Source organism: Hypanus sabinus, chromosome 8, assembly GCF_030144855.1.
Source record: "Hypanus sabinus isolate sHypSab1 chromosome 8, sHypSab1.hap1, whole genome shotgun sequence".
Classification (NCBI taxonomy): domain Eukaryota; kingdom Metazoa; phylum Chordata; class Chondrichthyes; order Myliobatiformes; family Dasyatidae; genus Hypanus; species Hypanus sabinus.
The window spans coordinates 23,498,689-23,516,520 of record NC_082713.1 but is presented as its reverse complement, the minus strand read 5'-3'; the positions used below and the strand labels follow the sequence as shown (position 1 = coordinate 23,516,520).

Genomic DNA, 17,832 nt, shown 5'->3' with positions numbered 1-17,832 from the left:
CCAAATGCTTTCTTTCAGCACTTTGTTACAGCAAATGTCTGAATAAATCTTTCAACTTCGGTGCATAGCAGTCAGTGTTAAGGAAAAGTAAACTTCTCCATCAGAGGTGCTGATCTCCAACTTACCAGGAGAAGCCCTGAGCAATCCACTAGGGGGTGAAGTGTCCAAGAGTCTTTCTTCGATCTCCTGGGTCACTGGCAGCAGGTCAGTTCATCAGAATCAGAATTAGGTCCTATATCACTGTCATTTATGATGAATTCTTTTTTGTTTTGTGGCAGCAGTACAGTGCAAAAACCTAAAATTACTATACCAGTCAACGACATGACAGGGAAAAATAGTTTTAAAAAAGATGGGCACAAAGTGATCCTATCATTCTTTTTCTCTGCTTCTCCCAGGGAACGTTGATGACAAGCTTAGTCCACAATACACCAAGTACAAACTTGGTATATAGTATCTAACCTTGGAATAATGGATTTCCTCAAGCACTTTGTGTGTCTTGCTTGGAAGTATAGGCACTTGTGAAAATTTACATGCTGTGCAGTAAATCACAGTGGACCAAGAGAAAGCACAAGTTCAGCCAAACAACTAAAGTGGGACCCTGACTTTTAGCATCACAATTTTGAACTCAAAAATACTGTTTTCAATCTTTCCAACTCTTAGGGAACCAATCACAGTGCCTACAAAGTTGAAGTCAAAGTCAAAACGAATTTCATTATCCAAGTAAGTATTGTACAGGTTAGCATACACTACCTTGAAATTCATTTTCTTGTAGACATAATGACATACAATATAATTTATGAAAAACTGTGCACAGAGATTGAGAGACAAACATGCAAAAGCAGACAAGCGGTGCAAATAAAATAATAAATAATACAGAGAATATGAGTTGTAGGGAGCTTGAAAGTGATTCTGCAGTTTGCAGGTGAGTGAAGTTATCAATGATGGTTCAGGAGCCCGATGGGTGAAGGGTAATAGTTGTGGCTCCTGTACCTCCTGCCCATCTGATCTATCAATGTAGCTCTATACCTTCACCTTGGAAAGATTGAAAACAGTATTTTTGAGTTTGAAATTGTGATGCTAAAAGCCAGGGTCCCACTTTAGTTGTTTGGCTGAACTTGTGCTTTCTCTTGGTCCACTGTGATTTACTGCACAGCATGTAAATTTTCACAAGTGCCTATACTTCCAAGCAAGACACACAAAGTGCTTGAGGAAATCCATTATTCCAAGGTTAGATACTATATACCAAGTTTGTACTTGGTGTATTGTGGACTAAGCTTGTCATCAACGTTCCCTGGGAGAAGCAGAGAAAAAGAATCTTAAATTTATGATAGGATCACTTTGTGCCCATCTTTTAGAAACATAGAAACATAAAAAATAGGTGCAGGAGTAGGCCATTCGGCCCTTTGAGCCCGCACCGCCATTCAGTATGATCATGGCTGATCATCCAACTCAGAACCCTGTACCTGCTTTCTCTCCATAACCCTCGATCCCTTTAGCCACAAGGGCCATATTTAGCTTCCTCTTAAATATGGCCAATGAACCGGCCTCAACTGTTTCCTGTGGTAGAGAATTCCACAGATTCCCCACTCTCTGTGTGACGAAGTTTTTCCTCATCTCGGTCCTAAAAGGCTTCCCCTTTATCCTTAAAATGTGACCCCTCGTTCTGGACTTCCCCAACATCGGAAACAATCTTACTGCATCTAGCCTGTCCAATCCCTTTAGAATTTTATACGTTTCAATAAGATCCCCCCCCAATCTTCTAAATTCCAGTGAGTATAAGCCTAGTCCAGGGGTCGGCAACCCGCGGCTCTTTCATCTCTGTGCTGCGGCTCCCCGTGGTTTGTTAGTTTTTGAAATGTAATTCGAAATTTGAAGATTATGGTGATCTTGTACAATCTAAAAACGTTGTGGAGACCCCATTTCCTGGCACATCCGAACCGGCTCACAATTAGCCACCGTTCCGGCTAAGGGAGATAGCCTACGGGGGTTTGTGAGTACATGTCTTTTGGAGCATCTGCGCCCACGAGGACGGGTTGAGGGAGGCTTTAAAGCAAGGCTGTTTAGTTCGAATAAAGTTACCTTTGACTGCAGTGTCTTTATTTTAGCGCTGCGTGTAGCACACCGCTACAACGTGTTTTTTATCGCTATTAATATACATCACCACTGCCAATGCCTGACATCCGCCAGTGCGCGCTTTCTTTTAATTCTTCGATCCAAGGTAGGCTAACTATGGAGTAACCTTCAACCCAACGTCTTTTTTTCAGAGTTCAAAATGTTTTTGTTGCATGCAGAAATGTAATTTCGTTTTCTCTGCAGGAGTTCATCAATTTCATAAATGCAACACATTATAGTTTGTTTATACATAGCATAAAGGCAAAAAAAAACCCGTTGTATGCAGTGTTATTTCATTTTAAATGTCAAACAGGTTTTGTGGCTCCCAGTGTTTTCTTTTCTGTGGGAAATGGGTCCAGATTGGCTCTTTCAGTGGTAAACGTTGCCGACCCCTGGCCTAGTCAATCCAGTTTTTCTTCATATGAAAGTCCTGCCATCCCAGGAATCAAACTGTTTTTTTTAAAACTAGTTTTAATTTTTTAAAACTATTTTTCCCTGTCATGTCATTGACTGGTATAGTAATTTTAGGTTTTTGCACTGTACTGCTGCCACAAAACAAAAAATAATTCATCATAAATGGACCTAATTCTGATTCTGATGAACTGACCTCCTGCCAGTGACCCAGGAGATCGAAGAAAGACTCTTGGACACTTCACCCCCTAGTGGATTGCTCAGGGCTTCTCTTGGTACGTTGGAGATCGGCACCTCTGATGGAGAAGTTTGTTTTTCCATAACATTGACTGCTATGCACTGAAGTTGAAAGATTTATTCAGACATTTGCTATAACAAAGGGCTGAAAAGAAAGCATTTGGGTACCATAGTAATGTAACGGTTAGCGCAATGCTATTATAGCCTGCGGCATTGGAATTTGGAGTTTAATTACTATCTGTAAGGCATCTCTTTTCTTCCTCTCCATAAAATGTGTTGTTTCTCCCCAGATGCTACAGTTTCCTCCAACAGTCCAAAGGTATATGGGGTAGTTAATTGGTCATTGTAAATTGACCCGTGATTAGGTTAGGATAGTGTTTCCCAACGTTTTTTAGCCCAACACCCCTCTAAAGCACCTTCATACTTGTCAACACCCCTCTTAGGCATAATACACTTATCAGCACCCCCATAGTGTAAAAACATGTCTACCATATGCTAACATGAGAATAATGATTCTGCTTTAAATTTGTATTTGTCTTTGTACTTAAGCGCTTTAGTGCAGCAGCTTTGATAAAAAATGGGATACTTGAGCTTGATGGTTTTTATCAAGAGTTGAAATATCTGTTTCAAGTTGTGACAGCAAAAGCCTTAAGACTCCACGTGTAACAATGTCCAAGCGGTTTCTCTTTTTTTGAGTATGTGGTTCACTGCAATGTTGCCTCTTTCAACAAGGAAGGAGGATGGAAATGCAATGAAGAGCAGTTTGACTCTTCTCAAAGACCAGAAATTTCATTTGAGTGTATCCACATACCACAAAAGTTGACACCTTGCAAAGAAATGGGTTAATTACTTAGTCCAGAAGCTCCAGATCATTCAAATCCTTGAATCGATTCTGAAAATCCTTCTTCAGTGACTGTGGATGTAACCGACGCTCTTTCAAATCACTGTCTATGGAAGAGAGTGCCACACTTTCCATGCAGGGAAACCGAGAACATTTTTCTCCTAATGCTTTGCTTATTTATCTCCAATTTTCTGATAAGAGTGGTCACTGCACTTTTTGTCTAGATTATATTGAAATTCTCACCTGGCAGTTTCATATTTATAATGTTCATTTTGTCATACAGATCGACTAGGTATGCCACATCTGGCTTGTACACGCTGGAATTAAGGAGATTGAGAGGGGATCTGATTGCAACATATAAGATTATTAAGGGATTGGACAAGATAGAGGCAGGAAATATGTTCCAGATGCTGGGAGAGTCCAGTACCAGAGGGCATGGTTTGAGAATAAGGGGTAGGTTATTTAGGACAGAGTTAAGGAAAAACTTCTTCTCCCAGAAAGTTGTGGGGGTCTGGAATGCACTGCCTCGGAAGGTAGTGGAGGCCAATTCTCTGGATGCTTTCAAGAAGGAGCTGGATAGGTATCTTATGGATAGGGGAATCAAGGGATATGGGGACAAGGCAGGAACCGGGTATTGATAGTAGATGATCAGCCATGATCTCAGGATGGCAGTGCAGGCTCGAAGGGCCGAATGGTCTACTTCTGTACCTATTGTCTATTGTCTATCTCCACATGGAAGTTCAATCTTGTTTCCCAAGCTCTCGTCAACTTTGAGCAACAACTCAGTCACAGTGTCAAAAAGATCAAATAAATGTTTCAAGCAGCAGCCTTTTGACAGCCAATGCACTTCAGTGTGAAGAAGCAAGCATTCAAACTCCTCATTGTTATCTTGGTGTAACTGGTGAAATATACTGCTACCTATCTAATGAATGAACTTTAATTTTGTTGATAACAGATATTACAAGAGTCATACTTGAAAAAAAGTTGCTGACTGAGTTTTTTGGCTGTGAGATGATGATGGTGAATTACACAAAGGATGGCAAACAGACTCGGGATTTCTTTTTTCATAAATGCCACTAAACCAGCATGGTGACCTGTCATTTACGGTTCTCCATCTGTTGCACAAGAAATCGTGTTCCTAATCGCAATACTTTTATCCTAAATATACATTTTGAGCTCATTGTAGATAGTCTCTCCATTGAAATTAGTTTTTAACTTTTTACAAAAGAGAATCTTTTATAAACTTTTCCATTTTTGATAAACGGTCATATGCCATGAACAATGCCTTGTTGTATCGCACAATCGACTCATCCAGTTGTATCCCAAATTCTGTATTTTGTAGCTCAATGCCTTCACTCATTTTCTCAATATGACAATCTACAAAGAAATTGATTTTAAAATACTGGTATTCATTTCAAGAACAGTGATGAGCACTTCTGGTACAGCAAGCATTACTAATCTTTCACCAGTAATATTTTCCACACTTTGCTATCATTCTGGAAATGTTCTAAAAAGCAGTGAGACCACTATCAAGGTCATTTTTAGCTTTCTTAGCAAATGACTGGAGTGTGCAATGTGTTTCAAATGCTTCTTTCATCTTCTGGAACTGCATAATACCATAAGTAGCCTCAACAGGGTGTCTTTTACGAAAGTGTTCCTGCAATCTTGATGCTTTCAAGGCTTCATTAGACAGGACGGTATTAGAAATAAGACATGTGGAGCGTCCCTGATCTGACGGAAACACAATAAAATCATACTCCAGGTATGTAACATTGTATTGATGCACTTTTTGTAGTTTCTGTTTCTCAGCACGATTAGAATTCAAGATTTCACCACCTTCTGACACATAGAGATCACACTGTACATATTTATCCATCATTAATGGGGTTCATTTAAAATTTAAAAAAGCACAGAGTGGGAATGCCTATTGGATATTGATGATGGCAGTGAGTTGACGTGGATGGAACGATGGTAGCGGCATGCAAAGGAATGGCGAGGAGAAGATGAAGATGATCACAACAGCGAAAACTACATTGACAAGGACACAGATTGGAATCTGAATGTTAGTTGAGATAGAGCTAGTGTTCAGGAATCTACCTTTATATTCTTCCAGTTAGTGTGATCGACCAATCACATTAAGGTCTCATAATCCCAAAAGATGGTTCTTGACCGCACATCTGAAGCTGAGGTTGTGTTGAACACCTTGAGGAATTCTTGGGGTTGGCAGGTTCACTAATTGGTTACATTTCACTGTTTAGTTCCAGCTGGCACTATATTGCTGTGTAACCTGTTTTCTCTGGATCTGTAGAGAAAGTTGAGAGGGTGCACTTGATTTACCAATTGTTAAATTGCGTGAACTCATTCTGTGCCGCAAGTCAAGTGGAAATGTTGGGCACCCAGGCTGCTAATTTATGCATCCCCAGTAATGTCTATTTGGTTGGTAAGGATGGATAAGATGGCTGAGTTTTAGATGCATTGTGGCAATGAGTACTCATCGCCTGCAGAGCTACGGTTCTTCCTGTGTTCCTGTGCCTCATCTTTTCACGCTATATTACTAAATAAATAAAAATAAGTAAACTTATTTAATTCCTTTTACTGTCTTGGGACATTTCAGAGCTCCTCACATCTAAATAATCATCCAAGTAAACAACGTTACTGCTGAAATCACAGCAACCAAATTGCACATTGCAAGCTTCCATGAATAGAAATTTGGTACCTAAAGCATTAAATTGTTCTGCTATTTCAGGAAGACCCAAATTATTTGACAGCCATTGCTTCAATGTCAAAATGCAGGTGGTGATTTTCACCAGTCAAGTTCTCCAATGCAACAAGATGGTAACGAGGGACGGCAGGAATAGGTCCCTTTTGCCTTCTTGGAGTTTTTCATCTATTTCACTAACATCATTCTGAGAGTACCGTACACCCTCGGTACTGCATTAGATTGATACTACTGTCCACCTTCTAATATCTCTTGACATGGCTATTTTTTCACTTCAGAAATGAGAATGCTCCTAACAGTTACCAAGATAATGACTGAGACCAACTTTTAGTATGTCAGTTGAGGGCTAAATGCTGAGGAGATGCCAGGTTTATTCCAAAGTTCAAAGCTCAAATTTCAAAGTAAATTTATTATGAGAGTACATATATGTTTTGGATGTACATTGAAACCTCATGAATAGTGAAATGCCTAGATAGAGTGGACACGGACCGGTTATTTCCTACAGTGTGGAGCCTAGGACAAAAGGGCACAGCCTCAGAATAGAACGATGTCCCTTTAGAACAGAGATGAGGAGGAATTTCTTTAGCCAGAGGGTGGTGACTCTGGAATTCGTTGCCACATACAGCTGTGGAGGCCAAGTCATTGGGTATATTTAAAGCGGAGGTTGATTGGTCCTTGATTAGGAAGGGCATCAAAGGTTATAGGTTGAAGGCAAGAGACTGGAGTTGAGTGGGATAATAAATCAGCTGCAATGGAATGGTGAAATGGCCTAATTTTGCTCCAATGTCTTAAGGCCATATGGACTTATGTAATGTTACACTACCTTGAGATTTACTTTCTTATAGACATTTACAAAAACAACAGAAATTCAAAAGAATGTTACAAAGCAGGAGTTTTGCACTGAGGTTGGGTGAGACTGCAACCCAGGTCATGAATTAAGGGTGAAAGCTGAAATGTTTAAGAGGATCATGATGGGAAACTTCTTCATTCAGAGGGTGGTGAGTACTAGCGCAAGTGGTGGATGTGATTTTGATTTCAACAATAAAGAGAAAGGTGGATAGGTACACGGACGGAGGGGTATGGAGGGCTGCGTTCCCGGTGCAGGTCGGTGGGAGTAGGCAGATCAAACGTTCAGCATGGGCTGGATGGGCCAAAGGGCCTGTTTCTGTGCTATAGTCTTCTATGACTCTTTGAAAAACTCGACATAAAGGCGATTAACAACCAAGGTGCAAAGGAAGACAGCCTGCGCACATAAAAATAATGCTGAGAACAAAGTTGTGAGGAGTCCTTGAAAGTGAGTCTGTAGATCATAGAATCAGTTCAGAGTCTTGGTGAATGAAGTTGTCTCTGCCAGTTCAGGAATTGTGTTTTAGGGTCTCTTAAATTCAGCTGACAGAATTTTGTTTTGACATGGCACCTTGAAAGACAGTTTAGCCATACAACTCTCATTCTGGACTGCACTGGAAAGTAAACCAAACTTATATACTTAAGCCTCTGGGATGGAACAGTAAGCTCAGAACTGAGATGGATACCAATCTAGACCTAGCTGTCACCTTGAGCAACTAAAATACTGTGCAGTTTTCTCTCCAGTAGTACATATTCTGTTTATCCTTGTTCGAATTTGGAGGCAAGCATGTGCTTTAGAAGTTCTAATATTCTCTGGATGAAGAGGTCGGGTATTTTTATTTATTCAGATTTATTCGTGTCTATGTTTCTCCTTGCATGTCAGAAAATAGACAGATCGTGCTGTGCCAGTAACCTTCCAAAGTGATGCATCATCAGTCTATATACTGAGCATCAACCATTTAACTGAGTTCATGCATTAAATAAGCTTCATTAATTTTTCAGTAGGCAATATATTTCCAGTCTGTGTAATCTGGTACAGACAGAGCCTTTGTATCAGTCAAATCCCCCCATACAAAAGCATGAAGACAGCCAGGCTTTAGAAGCCTATCAGTGTTGCCTCACACTTGGTTCATTTCCTGCTTGCCAGCTTCAGAATTTCATTATCAGGCAGATTCCCAAATTAGCCGTTAGGCTGGGATTTGCAGAGACTCTTTGTCTGGAATTGTCTGGGGTTTGAGGGGAAGAATTTTCTTGTCACATGGTGTGTTCATCAGAGACTGATGGGTATTTAGAGGGAAATATTCTAGTCTAGATCACAAAATCCTGCCTTCTGATGGTCAGTGATGTGGACTTGATGATCTAATATGCTTTCATTATAGACCTCTGTCTACTGGTGCCAAGAACATAATAATCACTGACTGCTTGAGCCACGCAATGTGGAGAGAAGACCTGATTAGTACCCCTGGATACTGAGTTCAGGTTCAGCTACATTAACCTTCTGTGGTAATAAAGCCAATTCACATAGCGCTGTTTTGCTTCATCTCGGCACTCCTTAAATGGTCTTTAGACAAATTCCTCTTGGTCAAGCCTCACATGCAAGGATGAAAATGTTACTTTGTGCAAAAATAGCCTATTTTCTCCAGCCTCTGAAACTTCTCTCTTCCTATACCATCTTACACAGTAATAATTTTCTGAGGAAAAGTAAGGGGTAAAATGTCAAAAATTAAGCAGGAGAAAAGAAAAAGTAATTTTAGTAAGATAGAATAAGTGAGCAGTGTAGTCCCAACACTGGGCAAGGGACAGATGTTTGGCTCTGCAGTTGACTCATTTGTAATGCCAAGAAGTTGCATATTTCCACTCTTTTTGACAATTGCCCCCTGAAATATTGACTTGTCAGCTGTGGCCAGAGCATGTGTAGACTTCATGTGTTGGCTTAAATAGCCAATGTTACTTGGAGGGAAGAGTTAGATTGATCTTAGAGTGGGTTGAAGGGTCAGGAAAATATTGTGGGCTGAAGAGCCTGTACTGTGCTGTAATGTTCTATACAACTTAGATAGGATCTGGTTTCTTGTGGCCTCCACCATTCTCATGTGTGGAAGAATATTTGGTTCCCATATTGACATCATTAACCATGTCAAAAGCTGCAAAGTTGGAACGGAAGTAAATCATCCTTGATGTTGTGCGACTGCCCAAGAAGAAGGAAATGCTCTCTTCTGTTGAGCAGATGTAGTGTTGTCCAGGGGTTAGATTCTAGTTGAAGTGGAATTTAGTAAAAGTCACTTAAGCATTCTGCTTCTGACTGGTGCTCTTGTTGGAAACTGTTAGCGTGTCTTCTAAAGTTTATTCTAGGAGCTTATCCTGTCAACATACATCTTTATAAATATGGTTTGTGTAAGAGCTCGTTTTATTGTGGACCTTGAGGAAGAGCAGAGGCTGGGTTTGAACTAATGTTTGAACCAAGTGCTCAGACTTGTTGGAGCTTGCATATGAAAAACTACCCTTATCCCAGAGCCAGGACTTTCAGAAGGAGAAAATTGGCAGTTGGGCTGAATATTTGGCGTTTTTCTCTTTGATTTAAATTTGAATGAGGCCAATCTGTGTACATAAATTATAGGTTTAAATTCCATAGATGAGGGAAGGGCATTTGATAAATGCTGAGGTAAAATAAAATGGCCTTTCTAATGAGCCAATCATGCAGCTATTTAGAACTGCCTGAAGCACGGGGGGGTTCAGTCATTTATCCCTTTGCTGGCCATTGTTAGGAGGCTCTAGTTTTTAGCCAGCAATGAACTATGTTTAAATATTGCGCAATTACGCAATATACGCAATAATTACGCAAAAATTGCACAATCCCCTGGATTGCTCAAGTCTTTTTCAAGCATCTGCAGGTTAACATCATGCAGCAGTGAGAAAGTATGCTGGAAGGGAGTTCGTGCTCACCAAGCCTTCTATGATGATGATAATTATGCTATCTGCAAAGGGCCTGGCTTGGAACTGACTAATCAAAGGTGGGCAGCTGCAGTGAAAGAATTCACCAATTAGTCTATCCTCATGTGGGATATCTGACAAAGTATTGGCTAAGTGTGGGAAGAAGTCCAGATAAAATATTTACCTGTACATCATTACATAGCACATGGGTGGACTACCTGACAGCTGTAATTCTTTATCCATTGAGGAGTTATTTGCAATCAGGCCACAGTCTGGGGTATAAACTAACTTAGCACAGGGAGTAAAAGAAGGAATAATTCTGTTAATAGCTCCAAGTCTGCTTATAATAGAACACAGAGCCTAGCATAGCACAGCTGAAGAACTGCCCACTTGTGAAGAAACACTTCACTAAATCAGGACCAGAATCGGGTTTAATATCACCGGCATATGTCATGAAATTTAACTTTGCTGCAGCAGTTCAATGCAATGCATGATAAATATAGAAAAGATGAATTACAGTAAGTGTGTGTATGTGTGTATGTATGTATATATATATATGTGTGTGTGTGTGTGTGTGTGTGTGTGTGTGTGTGTGTGTGTGTGTATTTGTATGCATCTTAAATAGTTAAGTTAAATTAAAGTAGGGAAAAAACAAAAATTTTTTAAAAAGTAGTGAGGTGGTGTTCAGGGGTTCAATGTCCATTCAGAAATCAGATGGCAGAGGGGAAGAAGCTGTTCCTGAATCACCAATTGTGTACCTTCGGGCTCTTGTATCTTCGTGATGGTAACAATGAGAAGAGGGCATGCCCTGGGTGGTGGGGGTCCTTGATGATAGATGCCACCTTCCTGGGGCGCCATTCCTTGAAGATGTCTTAGTTGCTATGGAGGCTAGTACCCGTGATGGAGCTGTAATTTTACAAGTTTCTGTAACTTAATTCAGTCTTGTGCAGTAGCCCCGTCCCATACCAGATGGTGAAATCAGAATGCTCTCTGCAGTTTATTTGTAGAAGTTTTCAAGTGTTTTAGTTGACGAACCAGCTCTCCACAAACTCCTAATGAAATATAGCCACTGTCTTCCCTTCTTTATAGCTTCATCAATATGATGTGTCCAGATTAGGTCCTCAGAGATCTTGACATGCAGGAACTTGAAATTGCTCACTCTCTCCACTTCTGATCCCTCTGTGGAGACTGGTATGAGTCCACAATCAGCTCTTTGATCTTTACTGACGTTGAGTACAAGGTTGTTTTTGCAACATCACTCAACTAGCTAGTATGTCCCACTCCTGTGCGCTCTCTTGTCACCATCTGAGATTCTATAAGCAAAGTAGTCCCTTCTGCCTCCACTATATCTATACGGTACCTCCATTTTCTGTATAATCATTTCTCATTCTAAGAGCCTCTTCAACATTTTTGCTACCACTACCATTCCTGGCAGTACATTCCAATCACTCTGCATAAAAAAACCTTACCCTGCATGTCACCTTTGAACATAACCCTTTCACCTCAAATGCGTGCTCTCAAGTGTTAGACATTGTGATGCTGGGAAAAAGAGATAACCAGCTGTATACTCTATCTTTGTCTCTCATAGTCATATAAGCTTCTCTCAGATATCCCCTTGGTCTCTGCTGCTCCAGAGCAAGCAACCCAAGTTTGTCCAGCTTCTGCTTTTAGCACATGTCCTCTAATCCAGGCACCATTTCACTAAATCTCTTCTGCATCATCTCTGAAATCTCCAGTAGGGTTGTGAGCAGAGATATCATAAGGTGGAGTGAAAGTGCTCTCAGTAGAACTTCTGCTTCAGACTTCTCTGTTGAAATTTTCATTTATTTCTATATATTTGGAGATAGAACACAGTTACGAGCCTGCCCCCCCCCCCCCATGATATCATGTGAACGATTGACCTCAAACAAGAGAAAATCTGCAGACACTGGAAATCCGAGCAACATACACAAAATGCTGGAGGAACTCAGCAGGCCAGGCAGCATCTGTGGAAAAAGTACAGTCGACATTTCGGGCCGACACCCTTTGGCAGGGGCTGGAGAAAAATGCTGAGGAGTAGATTTAAAAGTTGGGGAGAGGGGAGAGAGAACCACCAGGTGACAGGTGAAACCTGGAGAGGGAGGGATGAAGTAAAGAACTGGGGAATGGTGAAGAGGTGAGAGAGGGAAAAGGGAATGGGAAATGGAGAAGAAGGGGTGGGGTGTTGGGGGGCATTACCGTAAGTTTGAGAAATTGCTGTTCATGCCATCAGGTTGGAGGCTACCCAAACAGAACATAAGATCTGATTGAAACGTTTAAGATAATTAAAGGATTTGATAGGATTGAGGCAGGAAATATGTTCCAGATGTTGGGAGAGTCCAGTACCAGAGGGCATGGATTGAGAATAAGAGGTCAGTTATTTAAAACAGAGTTGAGGAAGAGCTTCTTCTCCCAGAGAGTTGTGGAGGTGTGGAATGCACTGCCTCGGAAGACGGTGGAGGCCAATTCTCTGGATGCTTTCAAGAAAGAGCTGGATAGATATCTGATGGATAGGGGAATCAAGGGATATGGGGACAAGGCAGGGACTGGGTATTGATAGTGAATGATCAGCCATGATCTCAGAATGGCGGTGCAGACTCGAGGGGCCGAATGGTCTACTTCTGCACCTATTGTCTATTGTCTATAAGGTGTTGTTCCTCTAACCTAAGTGTGGCCTCATTGACCTACTAACCCATATATCTTTGAAAAGTGGGAGGAAAGCGGAGCACCCATGGGAAATCCACAGGCTGACAGGGAGACTGTACAAACGGCTTACAGACAGCGGTGGAATTACACCCGGCTTGCTGGTGTTGCAGTAGAGCTTTGCCAGCAGTGACACGACCGTGCTAACCTTAAGATTAGCTTCATTCGTCACATACACATCGAAACATCGAAGCATACAGTAACGTCTCAGTTCCCTCGGGGGTGTAGTAGAGCAGTTGGCAATGGTCACCACACTTCCGGAGCCAACGATGCATTCTAGCACCTTACTAATCCGAACTTGTGCATCTTTGGAATGTGGAGCACCCGGAGGAGACCCACGCAGCCATGGGGAGAACGTACAAGCTCCTTACAGGCAGTGCCGGGATTTCAGCCCTGATTGGTGATCGCTGGCGTTACAAAACGATTGCTTTAACCACTCTGCTACAGTGTCGTCCCCAACTGATTTCGTTTCATGCCCTATTGGTTGAAGGGCAAATGAACTCATTTCTCTGGGTCAGATTTAAATAGAGCACACTGGCATTTCGATCGGATTGGTTACTCCTGACACAGAACGTATTTTCTTTGCTATGGATGATGATTGAATGGTGTTGCTTTTATTTAGAAGGGCTTATTTTAGAGACTTCAAATAAACAGACTGATAGAGAGAATCCAGAATCACTGCATTAGCTCAACAGAACTGATGCCAGCTCAAAACAAAATCAGAGTGCCAGGTCAATCGGGGTCAATGATCCTTCCCTAGTGGCACCTTGTATCATGCTCATATCCTGAAAGTTCATAATAATTTTAATGTTACACTTGTAGTTTTAGGGCTTAATAGTTTGAAGGGAAGACTAGGTAATTGCTATATAAAGCTCTACAATATAATGTAAGAATATCTCAACAATCTACAATTCCTGGAAAGAGCAGAAGCATTCAAAACAGAGATGATGAGGAATTTCTTCTTCCTGTGGGTAGCGAATCTGTGGAGGCCAAGTCACTGAGTATATTGAAAGCAGAGGCTGATGCATTCTCGGTTAGTCAAGGCATCAAAGGTTACGGGGTGATGGCTGGGGAATGGCGTCGGGAGGGATAATGAATCAGCCACGATGGAATGGCGGAGCAGACTCGATGGGCTAGATTGTGCTCCTGCGTCTTATGGTCTCATCTTGAAAGACTAGACCGAAAATGCTGGAAACACTCGGCAAGTCAGGCAGCATCTGTGGGTGAAGAAACAGAGCTAACAGCTCAGTTCCAATGGAGAATCATTGGGTTTAAATATTCACTCTTTCTTCATCCACAGGTGCTGCCTGATCTGAGGAGTATTCTCAGTTTTTGTGTTTTTATTTAATATTTACAGCATGTCCTGTTTAATTCGATTTTTTTATCTTCCATGAAAGCCTGGAAGATTATTTATACCTGAAGGAAAATGTACTGCAACAAAGTAATGTCAAGGCATCGATGTATGCTGGAGATAAAATTTCACAACTCACAGTGATCGGGGGATGTACAAAGGGAGAACAGAGGAATTAACTACTGTCCTGGTTATGAGCTATTGTGAGGAACTTCATTTTTCACAGCATTTTGGGATCTAGGTGTTACTGATAGGCCAGTTACTTCCCTCTCCTGCAAAATTCCTTCTTCTTCAGCCCTTCACCTATCAGCTCCCAGCTTCTTACTTCATTCTCCCTCTCCTTCACCGGATCTGATGAAGGGTTTTGACCTAAAACGTTGATTGTTTATTCCCCTTCAGAGATGCTGCCTGGCCTGTCGAGTTCCTCCAGCACTGATAAGGCCAGAATATATTGATCACTCCTCTTGGCCCTTGGGAAAGCGGTGGTGAGGCATCCCCTTGGAATCTGAAACAAAAGAACTGACTATCTATTCATTTCCATAGATGCTGCCAAACCCGCTGAGTTCCTCCAGCATTTTGTATGTGTTGCCCTTGGAACTGCTGCACTCCTTTGGGTGAAGGTACTCACAAAAGGATGTAGATCCAGCAACAGCGAAGCAACATAATATATCGTGAGAGTGCGGAATGAGCTGCCGACACAAGTGGTGCATGCAAGCTTGATTTCAATGTTTAATAGAAGTTTGGATAGGTACATCAATGGTAGAGTTATGGAGGGCTATGGTCCTGGCGCAGGTCGATATGAGCGGCAGTTTAAATGGTTCGGCTGGTTTAAATGGGCCAAAGGGCCTGTTTCTGTGCCATACTTTTCTATGATTCTATGTGACTGTGCTGTAGATAATAGGACCTGAAGCCCTGTCCCAAGTGCTGCCTTAGGAAGTGCTGCAAAAACAGTTCATTGTTTTTAAATGTCCCTGGTGGTCAAATATTTACAAGCAGTTTAAATCAATTTAAATTATTTGAAGTCATTTAAAAAGTAATTCAAAATAATAGCTAAGAAATCTAGTAAAAGTTGAAATAAATAATCAGAAATGATTAGCAAATCACACCAATATAATGAATGAGACTTTTGTCTGTGTGTTAGAAATGGCTAATACATTGAGGCTAGCTTCCTCAGAGTTTAATTTCAGTAAAGAGCATCTGTGAACAAGCATACCACTTAATGGTTTGATTTCATTCTCTACTACTTTAGGAGAGCCATTACTACATTTAAGATAACAGTTTGATAGTACTATAGCCTACCAGAGTGTTAGCCAAAGTTTTGGTGCTAGAGTCTCTGCAGTGGGACATAAACCCACAATCTCCTATTTTAGAGTACAGCCAACCAACCCACAGCTGATGCTACAGTACTTTCAGACATCCCCAGGATCTGATTATTGCCGTAAAAGGGCACTGTTACTACTCTGACATGGAATACATTGCTAACCGCTGCAGACTGAATGACCATTATATTCCCATCTGCCACAGGTTTAGCAGTGCAGGGGTTAAAATAGAAATAGCTGGAAACACTCAGGTTGGGCAGTACCTGAGCTGAAACAGTAACTCTGCTCTTCTTCTCATAGACGCTGCCCGACCTGCTGAGCATTTCCAGCATTTTCTGTTTTATTGCAGAGTCCCAGCATCCGCAGCTTTTTCGATTTCCTTTCAGTGTGGAAAAGTTGGATTGCTTGTGCAGGAACTTCAGGCACAATATCAACAGTGGCAAAGTACACAGCCGTGCACGCCAAACACTGGAGGAACGTGGCAGGTCAGGAGGCGTCCATCTATGGAAGGAAATGAGCAGTTGACGTGTCTGGATGAGACTCATCATTAGGGCTTGAAAGAAAGAGAGCAGAGTGCAGAAAGTCAAGTCAAGTCAACTTTTATTGTCATTTCGACCATAACTGCTGGTACAGTGCATAGTAAAAATGAGAAAACGTTTTTCAGGACCATGGTGTTACATGACACAGTACAAAAAACTCGACTGAACTACATAAAAAAAACAACACAGACAAAGCTATACTAGACTACAAACCTACACTGGACTGCATAAAGTGCACAAAAACAGTGCAGGCATTACAATAAATAATAAACAGGACAATAGGGCAAGGTGTCAGTCCAGGCTTCGGGTATTGAGGAGTCTGATAGCTTGGGGGAAGAAACTGTTACATAATCTGGTCGTGAGAGCCCAAGTGCTTCGGTGCCTTTTTCCAGATGGCAGGAGGGAGAAGAGTTTGTGTGAGGGGTGCTTGGGGTCCTTCACAATGCTGTTTGCGTTGCGGATGCAGCGTGTAGTGTAAGTGTCTGTGATGGCAGGAAGAGAGACCCCGATGATCTTCTCAGCTGACCTCACGATCCGCTGCAGGGTCTTGCGATCTGAGATGGTGCAATTTCTAAACCAGGCAGTGATGCAGTTGCTCAGGATGCTCTCAATACAACCCCTGTAAAATGTGATGAGGGTGGGGGGGGGGGTGGGAGATGGACTTTCCTCAGCCTTCGCAAAAGGTAGAGACGGAGTATAGGAGTAAAGGTCTTCTGGCTTCTGTTCTTTCCTTTCCAGTGCTGATGAAGGGTCTCAGCCTAAAACGTCAACTGTTCATTTCCCTCCATAAATGTCTCCTGACCCGCTGAGCTCCACCAACATTATGTGTGTGTGCGTGTGTGTGCTGCTTCAGTTTCCCAGCATCTACAGTCTCTCCTGTGTGACATGCACAGCAGCATTATTTATAATTGTGTGGCATTACCAATGACAGCAATCATTTTTTTAGTCCAGTGGACTCTTCTACAAATCCCACAATGCCCTGGAGATTGGTTCACCTGAAATGGTTTATAGTTCTGGTGTTTCTGGGCCTGTCACCAGTTTGTTCATGACAGAAATAGCTCCAGACTGCCCTCTAGTGGGTGAAAATACTCAGCACACAAAGCTTCAGCTGTTAGCAAGCTTGCTCAGAGAAATACCATAAACAAGGGTTCCCAAACCGTCTTCATGCCATGGGTCTCTAACCACAGGGGCCGTAGACCCCAGGTTGGGAACCCCTGATAGAAATTTTATTCAAAAACAATATATACAAAATGGAAGAAACGGTTTTCTTCATATGCCCATTGCTGTCCTCTCTCTACATTTGTGCTGTTGCCAGGTCTATGTATTTGTAGTGTCGTTAACGTAATCCTTAGCCCCAATGTCCTTCAGGTGGCCTCTTTAGACAATACACCCTTCCAGCACCCTGCACAGCCACGGAACTCACCCATCCCGTTACTGCAGCTTAATGCACCCAGCAAAGATATTTCTGATGTTTTTCAAACACAGAAGGAATCTTACTTCGGTTATTTATGTAACGTACATACATAAGTCCATCACAGGCAAAGCCTTCTCCACCATTGAGCATACTTACATAAAGTAATGCCACAGGAAAGCAGCATCCATCATCAAGGACCTCCACCATCCAGACCATGCTCTCTGCTCCCTGGTGTTTTTGCAGTGCAGGAGATTTAGGACTCACACCATCAGGATACAGAGCAGTTATTACCCTACAACTATCAGCCTCTTGAATTTACCTGCATAACTTCAATCAGCACTACCCTGCGCTAGTTCTATAACCTACAGGCTCACTTTCAAGGATTTTTTACAAC

The 17,832-nt window shown here is 41.8% G+C and overlaps 1 protein-coding gene across 6 annotated transcripts in view; it reads left to right on the top strand.

Moving 5' to 3' along the window:
- LOC132397969 (collagen alpha-6(IV) chain-like) overlaps positions 1-17,832 on the top strand; it is a 405,602-nt gene that overhangs the window by 227,896 nt on the left and 159,874 nt on the right. The gene's annotated exons all lie outside the window — the stretch shown is intronic.